At 35.2% G+C, this 12158-nt stretch overlaps 1 pseudogene; it reads right to left on the bottom strand.

The window, feature by feature from the left end:
- Positions 1-11287: 11287 nt before the first annotated feature.
- LOC108299940 lies at positions 11288-11927 on the bottom strand (annotated as a pseudogene).
- Positions 11928-12158: the final 231 nt, after the last annotated feature.

Raw genomic sequence — 12158 nt, 5'->3', positions numbered from 1 at the left:
ACATAAAGTGAATTTTCTGTCAAGAGTATATATTACCTTGGTTCCAAAAGGCCCACAAATCTGTAGAGGGATAATGTTGAATGCCACTGATTTGTGCATATGCTGCTCATTTAAGTATTTGATTCTGGCATTTTTCTCTGTAGATATTTTGCAAGTTCCACCTGAGCTAAGTTTACTGTTTTACATTGAAATAAATCTGCATCTTATGTGCAGTTGAGCCCCATTGGAATATTCCCTGTGGGCACATGGCCTGTTGCTTTACATCAAGATATTTGAGTTTCTTTTAAAACCACACCTCAAAGGACAGATTCTAAGACAGATGCTCATACTAGTGAACTTTCAACCATAAATTTTAAAAGAAAATTCCAAATTTTGATAAGCTAGATGATTGCTCAACAAATTTTTCCTTTCTTTCCCCTCACACTGTGAGCAAAGTACAATTTCCTACCCCAGGGATGTCAGACTCAGCCGTGTGACTTGCTTTGGCTAATATGATATTAGGAGACGATAAAAAACAAAGGCTTGAAATATGCTTGGGTACTGAGATTTGGCCAATATTGCTTTTGTCACTGACATGATAAGAATATGTTTAGGGAGTCCACTGTTCCCAGGAGGGTAAGAGACTCAGAGCAAACTTGAACTAAGGCTGAGATTTGGAGACCAACCCAGCTGAGCCCAGCTTAGATTAGCCAACCTACAGCCAATGCACAGATATGTGAGAATAGATGTTTTACCTTAAGCCACTGTGTTTGTGGTGATTTGTTACCCATCATTTTATTATGGCCCTCATTAATTAGTACATAGCTGGCAACCAATACAATGTAAAAGTAGTATTTGTGACATACAGTTAAGTTCTTACACTGGATATAAAGCAGTTACAATGTAACAAACTTGATGAACACATTGTGTATACACATAACTGTCACTCAATCAATTACCAAGATAATATTGTATTTCTTAAAGGAGAAATGATCAGGCTTTTTAGCTAGCAGGACATGTCTGGTTACCAGTCCTCTCTTAAAATACATGCATTACTTTTGCAGTCCAATTCTAAATGGAGAAGCCAACACATGGATAAAGAAAGGACAGGCAGTTTCATTTTGAATGACTGTTCTAATGTGTTATTTCTTATCCCGCTGCTTAATGAACTAGTGAGGTGATACTTTCTGAGGTAACAGAAAAGTAGTAGTAATAAATGAATGTAAATTAAAGCTGCTAAAAATAATTTGTTAGTTATTTTAGTCTCTATATTAAGAATCGGACTGCATTATTATATTAGATATTGTTCTTGGAGAAACCTAGCATGATATGAACAGTTCCACATTATACAGATAAAAAAGTTGTGTTTCTTTAAATCAAATTCAATTAAATATATAAAAAGAAGAATTAGACTTTTTTAAAAAACTTTTTAATTATTACTACAGCGTCATGATTATGACAAAGAGATTTTCATCTAAACTGCAAAAAAAAAAAAACTGCTAATAATTTATCTTGTGTCTTACAAAGTGTTCTTAAGTTTTAAAATTCATGAAGAAACACTTCCAAGTATTTATTATTCTCTAAAGCCAAAAAAAACCTTACTCGTTTTCTGATCTTCTGAATAATATCCTTATTAAAAGTTTATATTTCAAATCTAAATTGTGAGTGTGAAATGGAAGTTACTGACAAAGCCATTAGAGCACCTTCAATGACAATGTATTTTAAGAGTCCCAGTGGAATGAAATTATATCTTAACCAAAGTACGTGAACAAAGAAGGATTAAATAAAGACTTTTGAGGAGGAGCCAGAAAATGAGAACCAATCTGAAAGGCTTGCTTGCAGTTAGCAACAGGAGTGTCTCAACTAACTTTTGCTACACAATGAGCATGGTTGCACCCTGAAGAGAAGACTATGCTTCAATGTGTTTCTGATCCTTCAGGGAATTTATTCCATTGGAAAATAATTTATCAATGAGTTTAGTTCTTGCCTTCAAATTATGTATCTTCATGTATCATCTCATGGGTAGTGAAACTGTGTTGCTGAGGCTTCCCTGGGAATCCTGGACTATGGTCATGAATGGAAACTTCATCTTACTACTTTCCATCCTATTCCATTAAAGGTACATATATTGAAGCATGCAGGTAGAATGACCAAAGGCAGGAAAGACAGATGGTTTATTCTTTACTTTCTCTGTTTTTGACATAAAAGCATAGATTTTAGGTTTAAGGTACAGAAAAGAAAAAGTCTCTCATAATTGGCTAAATATATAAAGCATTTTTTTAAAAAAAAGATGGTTCTCAAAATGCTAATAAAGGATTTCCACTAATTATTAAATGCACAGCAATTAAAAGCCTACAGAATGAGAATTGATAGTCATCATATATTTCCATGCAATTTTAAAGTCTCCAGTGAAAATGTTGAACTTCATTCCTCAACACTGAATTAGACAATACAGCCTACTATACCCGTTTCTTTTTTTCACTTTTAATCAAGAAGATAACTTAATGAACATTTTTTCTGTTGACAAATATCGATGGAATTAATTATTTCTGTATTACCTACAATAAAACAATAGATGTGGACTTTCTGAAGAAACAAAATAGTACGTTCTTTCAGTATTTTTCCTGTGATGGAATTTCTTATAAATATAAGGGCAGAATTATAATGATCACTGGCAACTTCAAATGTCTGAAACTAGCTCTCACTTCAAAAATACATTATTTGGCAACAACTAAAACACAAGAGCTACATGACAAAGCAAGGTGAACTTTAAGTTCTATGGGAAAAAATCCCTTTCAAATCTAAACCATCTCCTCTTTTTTGAATACTGCTACCCATGCTCCTCCAAGGTATGCATTTGATAGAAAATAAGATTGAACTAAATGTTCCTGGTGCTGTAAGGAAATTTCTTTTTTTGTGTGGGGGGCGGGGCGGTGGAATCTCGCTCTTGTTGCCCAGGCTGGACTGCAGTGGCACAGTCTCAGCTCACTGCAACCTCCACCTCCCGGGTTCAAATGATTTTCCTACCTCAGCCTCCTGAATAGCTGGGATTATAGGCATAGGCCACCATGCCCAGCTAATTTTTGTATTTTTAGTAGAGACGGGGTTTCACCATGTTGATCAGACTGAACTCTGACCTAGTGACCTACCCACCTCAGACTCCCAAAGTGCTGGGGTTACAGGCTTGAGCCACAATGCCCCACTGGAAATTTCTATTTATAATCAGAGTCTGAGATCGCAGTGAGATCCACAGTAAAAAAAAATAAATAAATAAAATAAAGTTTACTCTCCAGGAGATAACCCGTGCTAACACTTTTGAGGCAACTTTTTCCATATTAGGCTGATAGCAAAGACAACAAAGAATCTTTCTTGCCCTGTCAGAGGTAAACTGAAAGGAATCTTTCTAAAACCTAACCCTATAATTAAAACAAATACCCAAATATCTAGGACTAGGTTTATAGATATTTGTATGCTCAGGTGCATCAATCAATGAAAACTTAAAAGAGAATAAAAATAAAACTTGAAAAAGGAAGAAGAAAATTATGGAACAGATACCTTCTGAAGTGTCCATACTGTGAACTCTTTTTAATGCAAATGTGCAGACGGCGACCCAGTTTGTTATAACCTGAAGGATATATCATTTGAGATACCCTTTCTGAGAAAAATAATGCAAAAGTATACATATATAAGTAAATATGGAAGTATGTATTTATTTAGAATGATAAGGCCAGGCATGGTGGCTCATGCCTATAATTTCAGCACTTTGGGAGACTAAGGCAAGTGGATCACCCCAGGAGTTCAAGACCGGCCTGGCCAACGTGGCAAAACCTCCTCTCTACTAAAACTACAAAAATTAGCCGGGTGTGGTGATGCACACCTGTAATCCCAGCTACTCAGGAGGCTGACACATAAGAATCGCTTGAACTCAGGAGGCAGAGTTTGCAGTGAGGCAAGATGGCCTCACTGCACTCCAGCCTGGGGGATAGAATAAGACTCTGTCTCCAAAATAAATAAATTAAGTCAATAAATAACTGAATGATAAAAGCTCTAATTTAGAAATTTGAAAAGCTGAGAATTACCAGTAAAATCACAAATCCAGTAAAATATCCTAAAAATTATATTTAACTGTTTAGTACACTTATATTTTTTAACAATTTTTATCTAAATGCTCTTCAAACACCTCTTATAACAAAATTTAGAAATACAGTTTTTAATAGAAAATACGGATATTTAATTTGATCTTTTGTTCCATGGTTAACCAAAATAAGTTTATCATTGATAGTGTAAAGGGTTTTCTCTCAGTTTTGCAACTGGCATTATTGGTGATGTCATTGTGGTGGATTGAATTGTGTCCCCCTCCTTATATACATATAAGATTTGTATTCGTCTTAACTCCTAATGTCTGTGAATGTAACCTTATTTGGAAATAAGGTATTTGCTAATATAATTAAGAACCCTGAAATGGGGTCATTTTGGATTTAGAGTAAATCCAAGTCGAAAAACTGATGTCCTTATAAGAATCAAATAGGGGAAAGACCTATGAAGAGAGGATGGAATGGATTCTCTCTCAGAGACTCCAGAAAGGACCGACCCTGCCAACATCTTGATTTTATGCTTTTGGCTTCCAGAACTGTATGAAATAATAAATTTTTGTGGTTTAGAGCCATGAAGTTTGTAATACCTTGTTACAGGAGCCCCCCCCCCCAAAAAAAAAGCCTAATGCAATCATGTGCCTGTAATCAATTTTATTTTACATATAAAATGTAAGAATCAGTTTTAAAGATTTCCTGTTCAAAAGTAATCATAAGTGTTTCTTAAATTGATGATATATGTTAACTAGTTTGTGACGCCATCTATTATGGTGACATATAAAAAATTTTATGTTATTTTTCTGAAGGAGAGAAGCTATCTTGATCAAAATAATTAGCGTTCCAGTTACAATTCCACATATCTAAAAACTGGAAAATGTTTTTCTCACCTTACCTTCTGACTCTATATGTTCCACATTTGATTTCTTCTCCAGAATTCACAACTTAGACTGAACACCACAGGATACATTCACACAACTCTACACCTTCTCGTTCCACACTCTTTTACAATGGTAAGTAAGCACAGTGGGTATTTAGAGCATGCGTTAAATAAATAAACACAGAAGAGACTGCAAACCATAAATACATATTGCACTAACCTCAAACTACGTGTAACCCCTACACAAGCACTCCTTAGCCAAACCCAAGAAATGCCCATGACTGCTTCGTCAACACTAGACACAAGATGAAATGTGACAGAAAGAAAATAAGAGAGTAAAGTTATGTTTATTTTACTAACTGAATGTAAATGTATCTTAATTTTATAATTTTTACCAAAAATAAAAGTGTATAAACACATTGATAGGGTCTTTTCTTGGAAAAGGCCCAGGCAAATGATTGAGTCCTTACTCTAAAGCTTCACTAGCTTCATGGTAAACCCACCTACATATGATATAAATTTTTTTAATTGATATAAATTTTTAAAAAGTGAAAGAATTCTTCCTTCCTGATTTTAAAAATATACTCTTAGGTCCTACTAAGATAGAGATACAGATACACCTGCTTTTTCTACTCAAAAAATGCTATCTTATTCAGTTTGGGTCTTATAACAAGTTACCATAGAATGGGTGACTTAAACAAACATATTTCTCACAGTTCTGGGGGCTGCCAAGTTCAAGATCAAAGTGACTATAGGTTCTGTGTCTGATTTACAGATGACCCTCTTTTGTATTCTCCTTCTAATCTCATATGGTGGAGAGCAGAGAGAGGAATTACACCATGTCTTTTCTTACAGGCTTACTAACCCTATTCACAAGGGCTCCATTCTCATGACCTAATTTTTTCCCAAAGTCCCCACCTCCTGATACCTTCACATTTAGGGTTAGGATTTCAATATATACATTCGAGGTGGACACAAAAATTCAGTTCATAACAAATGCCCTGATCCTTTTATTTGCTCGATGAACTCTAACTCATGCTTCAAATCTTACTTATTATCTTCTGTATACAAATATCACTGAATCTCCTAGACAGGTTCCTACCTCTGGAACTATTAGCACACATTTGTCATGGTATTTAATTATAATAAAATCACAGCCTGCTTTGTTTGCAAGATTATAAGCTCACTGAAAACAGATATTATCTGTGTTCTGTTTTATGTTCACAGAAAGCCCTTAAGATATATCTGTTTTGGGAAAGCACTTACAATGCAAGGAAGGTAAGGCACATAAACAAATAATAAATTGAACATTAAACAAATATTTACTGAGCTTCTACTATATGCCAGACAGTTCTGGGAGCTAGGGAAACATCAAGAGAAAAACAATCAGTACTAAGTAAGTGTGTTAGGAGGTATTACAGTTATTAAAAAAAAAAAAAAAAAAGAGCAGATTTTAATTTAATTGCTATCCAGCCAGATGATTGATTTGTCACCAATCACCACCCAAGAACTGTTGATAAAGGGAAAATTATCTCCTTGACAGTAGGAAAAAAAAAAAAAAAAAGAGCAGATTGGGGTGAGGCTCAAAAGTGAGAAATGCAGCTTGCAATTTTATATGGTGTTTTATAAGGGTGGGCTTAAATTGAAGAAGTAATATTTGAAAAAAAATACTTAAGGGAAGCAAGGGAATTAGACCCATAGATATATGACAGAAAACAGTTACAGGTAAAGAACAGCTAGGCCTAAGGCCTTATGATGGAAGTGCACCTAAGATACTGAAGAAGCAGCAAGGAGGCCAAATATTGCTACAACTAAGTAAGTAAAGGGAATGTGGCAGAGAACAGGATGTGTAGCACTTCCTGTCATTTCAAAGACTTGGCATTAATTTTGACGGAATTGTTGAACTTTGAAGGATTTTATCAGGATCACTCCAGCTTGAAAATATATTAAAGTCTCAGACGAAAAAATAGGAAAAGCAGAGGATAATAAGTAATAGTGGTTTGAACTGGGATGGTAGCAATGAAGGTAAAGTGAAGAGGTCATGTTCTGGCTATGTAAATATATTTGAAAATAGAACCTACAGGATTTTATGAAGAAGATTTAGGAGTTTAAAAATAATAGAGGAGTCAGGATGGCTATTTTGGCCTGAATAAGTAAAAATATTAGGTTTAACATTAACTAAGATGTGGAAAACTGAGTAGACCAGGAGGTTTTTGGAGGAATTTAGATCTAAGAATGGGAATTTAGATTTAAGTGTGTTAAGTTTGAGATGTGCAATGGAAGTGTCAGAGTGGAAATGTTGAAAATGCAGTTGGAATAGAAGTTGAAATTCAAGATAGAGATTCAGAGTGAAAATATAAATTTGAGTCACCATCTTATATATAAAATTTAATTCATGAGATTCGACGAGCTCTCCGAGGAAGTTAGGAATAAATAAAAAGAAGTCATCATCCATGGGCTGAGCCCTGAGGCACAGCACCAATTAGTGATTAGTGGTCTCAGGAGGGTAAGAAGGAATCAGCAGAGGAAACAGAGAAGGAACATGGGCGAAAAAACCAAAAGCATGAGTACACTGAAAACCAAATGAATAAATATATTGAAGAGGAGAGAGTGTCCAATTGCTACCAAAAGGTCAAATTCTCCTGAGAGGTTATGTATACTGGGAGGAAGAATTGACATTCGAGTTTACCAACATAAAGATCAATAGTGGTCTTGAAAAGAAAAATTTTGATGAAGTAATAGGAGCAAAAGTGCGCTTACCAGAGAGTGAAAACAGAAGAATTAGACACAATTAGTATTGACAACTCTTTCAAGGAGTTTTGCTTCAAAGGAGACCAGAATAATAAAGCAGTAGAAAGAAAGCAATGTTTTGAAGACTGACAATACAGCAATAAATTTGAACAGATGGGAATAATTCAATGAGGGGAAAGAAGTAGTGATGTAGGCAGGAAGAGAACCGAAGGGATGCTCCTGAGTAGAGGGGAGATGGAACCTAAGAAGACCTTAGGAATACATAGTTCATCTGGGGAAGATAAGTTGAATGAGGAGGGAAAAAAAATGTGACAGGTAGTTAAGAGAAGGGAAAGTTAATGAACTAAAGAAATATGATTCCCAGTCAGCATTAATAGCTCACATGAGGTTTGTGGTCATGAAATTAAAGTCAGACCACCAAGATGATATTTCTTTTTCCATCCATGCTCTGTTGCTTTGTGTCCAGGTATAGAATATGGAGAAAATCAGACATGTCAAGATTATTAATTTTCCAAGTGAGTACCACAAACTAAGAAAACAATAAGAAAGCTAGACATGTTGAAAGGGATTTAATGTGGTTATTAACTCTGAAGTTTAAGCCAGATATGGAGAGAAATAAAAACTCCAAAGGAGCAAAAGATAACTAAACCCAGTAAAATAAGTAAACTGGAAATCCTACTAGTGCTGAAAGACTTTTAGAGTCAGGATACTATGGGAGTGAGATGCATAGATAGGAAGTAGTTATCATGGAGTGTGATGCATAAAACTGAGATTAAAGAGAATTTGCAGTGAAGCAAGGTCCAAGGTGTGACCATGAAAGTGAGCAACTGAGATAGGGGAAAGGAGGAGAAATTGAGAGTTCAATGTTTTCAGAGAATTATCTATGTATATAGTTTAATAAATAGAATTAAAACAAACTGGAGTAATGAAGAGAGTTACAGTAAACTAGAAACTAACAAATGGAGAAATAAGGAAGAATGACATGTAAGTTGGACAAAACAATGAGGGGCAGTAGGTGATTTGTAGCCTAATGACATGATATTCAAAGCTAAGTATTCATTATATAAACAGAACTAAAGACAAAAACCACATGATTATCTCAATAGATGCTGAAAAGACTTTTGATAAAATTCAATATCCCTTAATGCTAAAAACTCTGAATAACTAGGTGTTGAAAGAACATACCTGAAAATTATAAGAGCCATCTATGGCAAATCCCCAGCGATCATTATACTGAATGGACAAAAGCTGGCAGCATTCCCATTGAAAACTGGCACAAAACAAGAATGCTCCCTCTCACCATTTCTATTCAACATAGCATTTAAAGTCCTATCCAGAGCAATCAGGCCAGAGAAAGAAATAAAGGCATCTAAATCAGAAGAAAGAAAGTCAAACTATCTCTGTTTGCAGATGATATGAATCTATCTCCAGAAAACCCCATGGTCTCGGCCCAAAATATCCTCCAGCTGATAAATAACTTCAGGATACAAAATCAATGTACAAAAATCATTAGCATTCCTATATACCAACAACAGCCAGACTGAGAGCCAAATCAGAAACACAATTCCATTCACAATAGCCACTAAAAAAAAAATAAAATACCTAGGAATATAGCTAATCAGGTATATGAAAGATTTCTACAATGAGAATTACAAAACACTGCTCAAAGAGATCAGGGAAGACATAAACAAATAAGAAAACATCCATGCTCACGTGTAGAAAGAATCATTATCATTAAAATGCCTACACTTTTTAAAGCAACTTAGAGATTCAATGCTATTTCTCTCAAACTCCAATGACATTCTTCACAGAACTAGAAACAGGTATTTTAAAATTCATATGGAACCAAAAAAAGAGCTCAAATAGCCAAGGCAATCCTAAACAAAAAGAAGAAAGCTGGAGGCATCATGTTACCTGACTTTAAACTGTATTACCGGGTGACAGTAACCAACATAACATGGTACTGGTACAAAAACAGACATAGACCAATGAAACAGAATAGAGAGTCCAGAAATAGGGTTTCACATCTATGACCATCTGATCTTCAACAAAGCTGACAAAAACAAGTAATGGAGAAAAGACTCCCTATTCAATAAGTGGTGTTTGGATAACTGGCTAGCCATATGCAAAATATTTAAGCTGGACCCCTTCCTTATACCATACACAAAAATCAATTCGAGATGGGTTAAAGACTTAAATGTAAAATCCAGAACTATAAAAACCCTGGAAGACAACCTAGGCAATACTATCTTGGACATAGGAAAGGGGAAAGATTTCATGACAAAATCTCCAAAAGCAATTGCAACAAAAATTGACAAGTGGACTAATTAAACTAAAGAGGGTCTATACAGCAAAAGAAACTACCAATAGAATAAACAGACAACCTACAGAGAAAGTATTTGCAAACTATGCATCTGACAAAGGTCTAATATCCAGCATCTATAAAGAACTTTAACAAGTTTACAAGAGAAAAACAACCTCATTAAAATGTACACAAAGGACATGAACAAATACTTCTCAAAAGAAGACATACATGCGCTCAACAAGCATATGAAGAAAAGCTCAATATCACTGATCATTACAGAAATGCAAATCACAAGCACAGTGAGATACCATCTCACACCACTCAGAATAGCTACTATTAAAAAGTCAAAAAATAACAGATGCTGGTGAGATTGTGGAGAAAAGGGATCACTTACACATTGTTGATGGGATTGTAAATTACTTTAACCATTGCGGAAAACAGTGTGGCGATTCCTCAAAGAGCTAAAATTTGACCCAGCAATCTCATTACTTGGTATATAACAAGAGGAATATGTCATTCTACCACAAAGACACATGCACACAAATGTCCATTGCAGCCCTGTTCGCAATAGCAAAGACATGGAATCAACCTAAATGCCTATCAATGACAGACTGGATAAAGAAAATGTGGTACATATACACCATAGAACACTATGCAACCATAAAAAAGAACAAGATTATGTCTTTTGTCAGAACATGGACAGAGCTGGAGGCTATCATGCTTCGCAAAATAACATAGGAACAGAAAACCAAATACTGCATGTTCTCACTTGTAAGCAGAAGCTAAATGAAAAGAACTTATGAACACGAAGAAGAAAACAATAGACACCGGGCTCTACTTGATGGGGGAGGGTGAGAGAAGGGAACAGAGCAAAAAAGATAACTATTGGTAGTAGGCTTCATATCTGGATGATAAAATAGTATGTATATCAAATCCTAGTGACATGTGTTTACTTATGTAACAAACCTTTACATGTACCCTCCAAACCTAAAATAAAAGTTTAAAAAAATGAGAAGCACACTTTATCTATAAAGACATACATAGCTTAAAAATAAAGGGATAGAAAAAGATATTCTATGCCAACAGAAACCAAAAAAAAGCAGGAGTAGCTACACTTATATCAGACAAAATAGATTTCAAGACAAAAACTATAATAAGAGACAAATAAAGTCAAAAAAAAAAAAAAAAAAGCAGAAAGCACTGCTTATATCATACAAAACAGATTTTGTTTTTTTACACTGAGTCAGAAAATTATTTTAATAGTTACAAAACTTTTGTTTTTACAGAATCAGTATAAAATAGCAGTTGATTTCTCCATAATTATCAGAATTATTTATATTTGAGGTCTTGGCTAAGTGGGGCTGAAATCAACAAAAGGTCTTGGACTGTTGGCTCAGAAATCATCCTAGGAAGTCCGCCCTGTTGATACCTGTCATGCCTAGCTCTTATGAGATGAGCCGGTCCTTTAAAAAAAAAAAGTACCTCTCTTTATTCATTCTTTGGAGGCTTGAAGTGAATTCGGCAGCATTCATTAAACACCTTCCAGCTCCTGTCATTTACCACTTCTTCAACATTCAGCTCTGACTGCATCCATTTCCACTTTGTCTGCTCTTTTCTAAGTTGCTTTAATAACGTTAAATCGTCCAAATTCTTTTCTCTCTCTTCTCGGAGGTTTTTTACTACTTCTGACGTCTGGGCTATACAATTTTTTACGACTCTGTCTCTACTGGCATGAGCTGCCATCAAAGACTCATAAAGTTGTTTACAGGTTTAGCTGGCATCAATTTTCCCTGCAAAGGAAGCTGTTAGAACCGTAGTGTTTAATTCATGTACTATTCTGTCATCAATTGTCCTCATCACCTTGAGTAATTCCTGGAACTCGGCGAACTCCTCACAGTTCACACCGCCACTGGGCGCCGCCATATTGGACACAAAACAGATTTCAAGACAAAACTTTAAGAAGAGACAAAGAAGGTCACTATGTAATAATAAAAGGGTCAATTAGCAAGAAGTTGTAACAATTCTAAATCTAGATGCACCCAACACTGGAACACACTGGTATGTAAAGCAAATATTACTAGAGTTAAAGAAAGAGATAAGTCCCAATACCATAATAGCTGGATACTTCAACCCCCTGATTTCAGCACTGGACAGA

The sequence above is a fragment of the Cebus imitator genome, unplaced genomic scaffold, assembly GCF_001604975.1.
Source record: "Cebus imitator isolate Cc_AM_T3 unplaced genomic scaffold, Cebus_imitator-1.0 Scaffold24, whole genome shotgun sequence".
NCBI classification, from domain to species: domain Eukaryota; kingdom Metazoa; phylum Chordata; class Mammalia; order Primates; family Cebidae; genus Cebus; species Cebus imitator.
The sequence above is the reverse complement of the archived record's forward strand: the minus strand, read 5'-3'. Positions and strand labels throughout refer to the sequence as shown.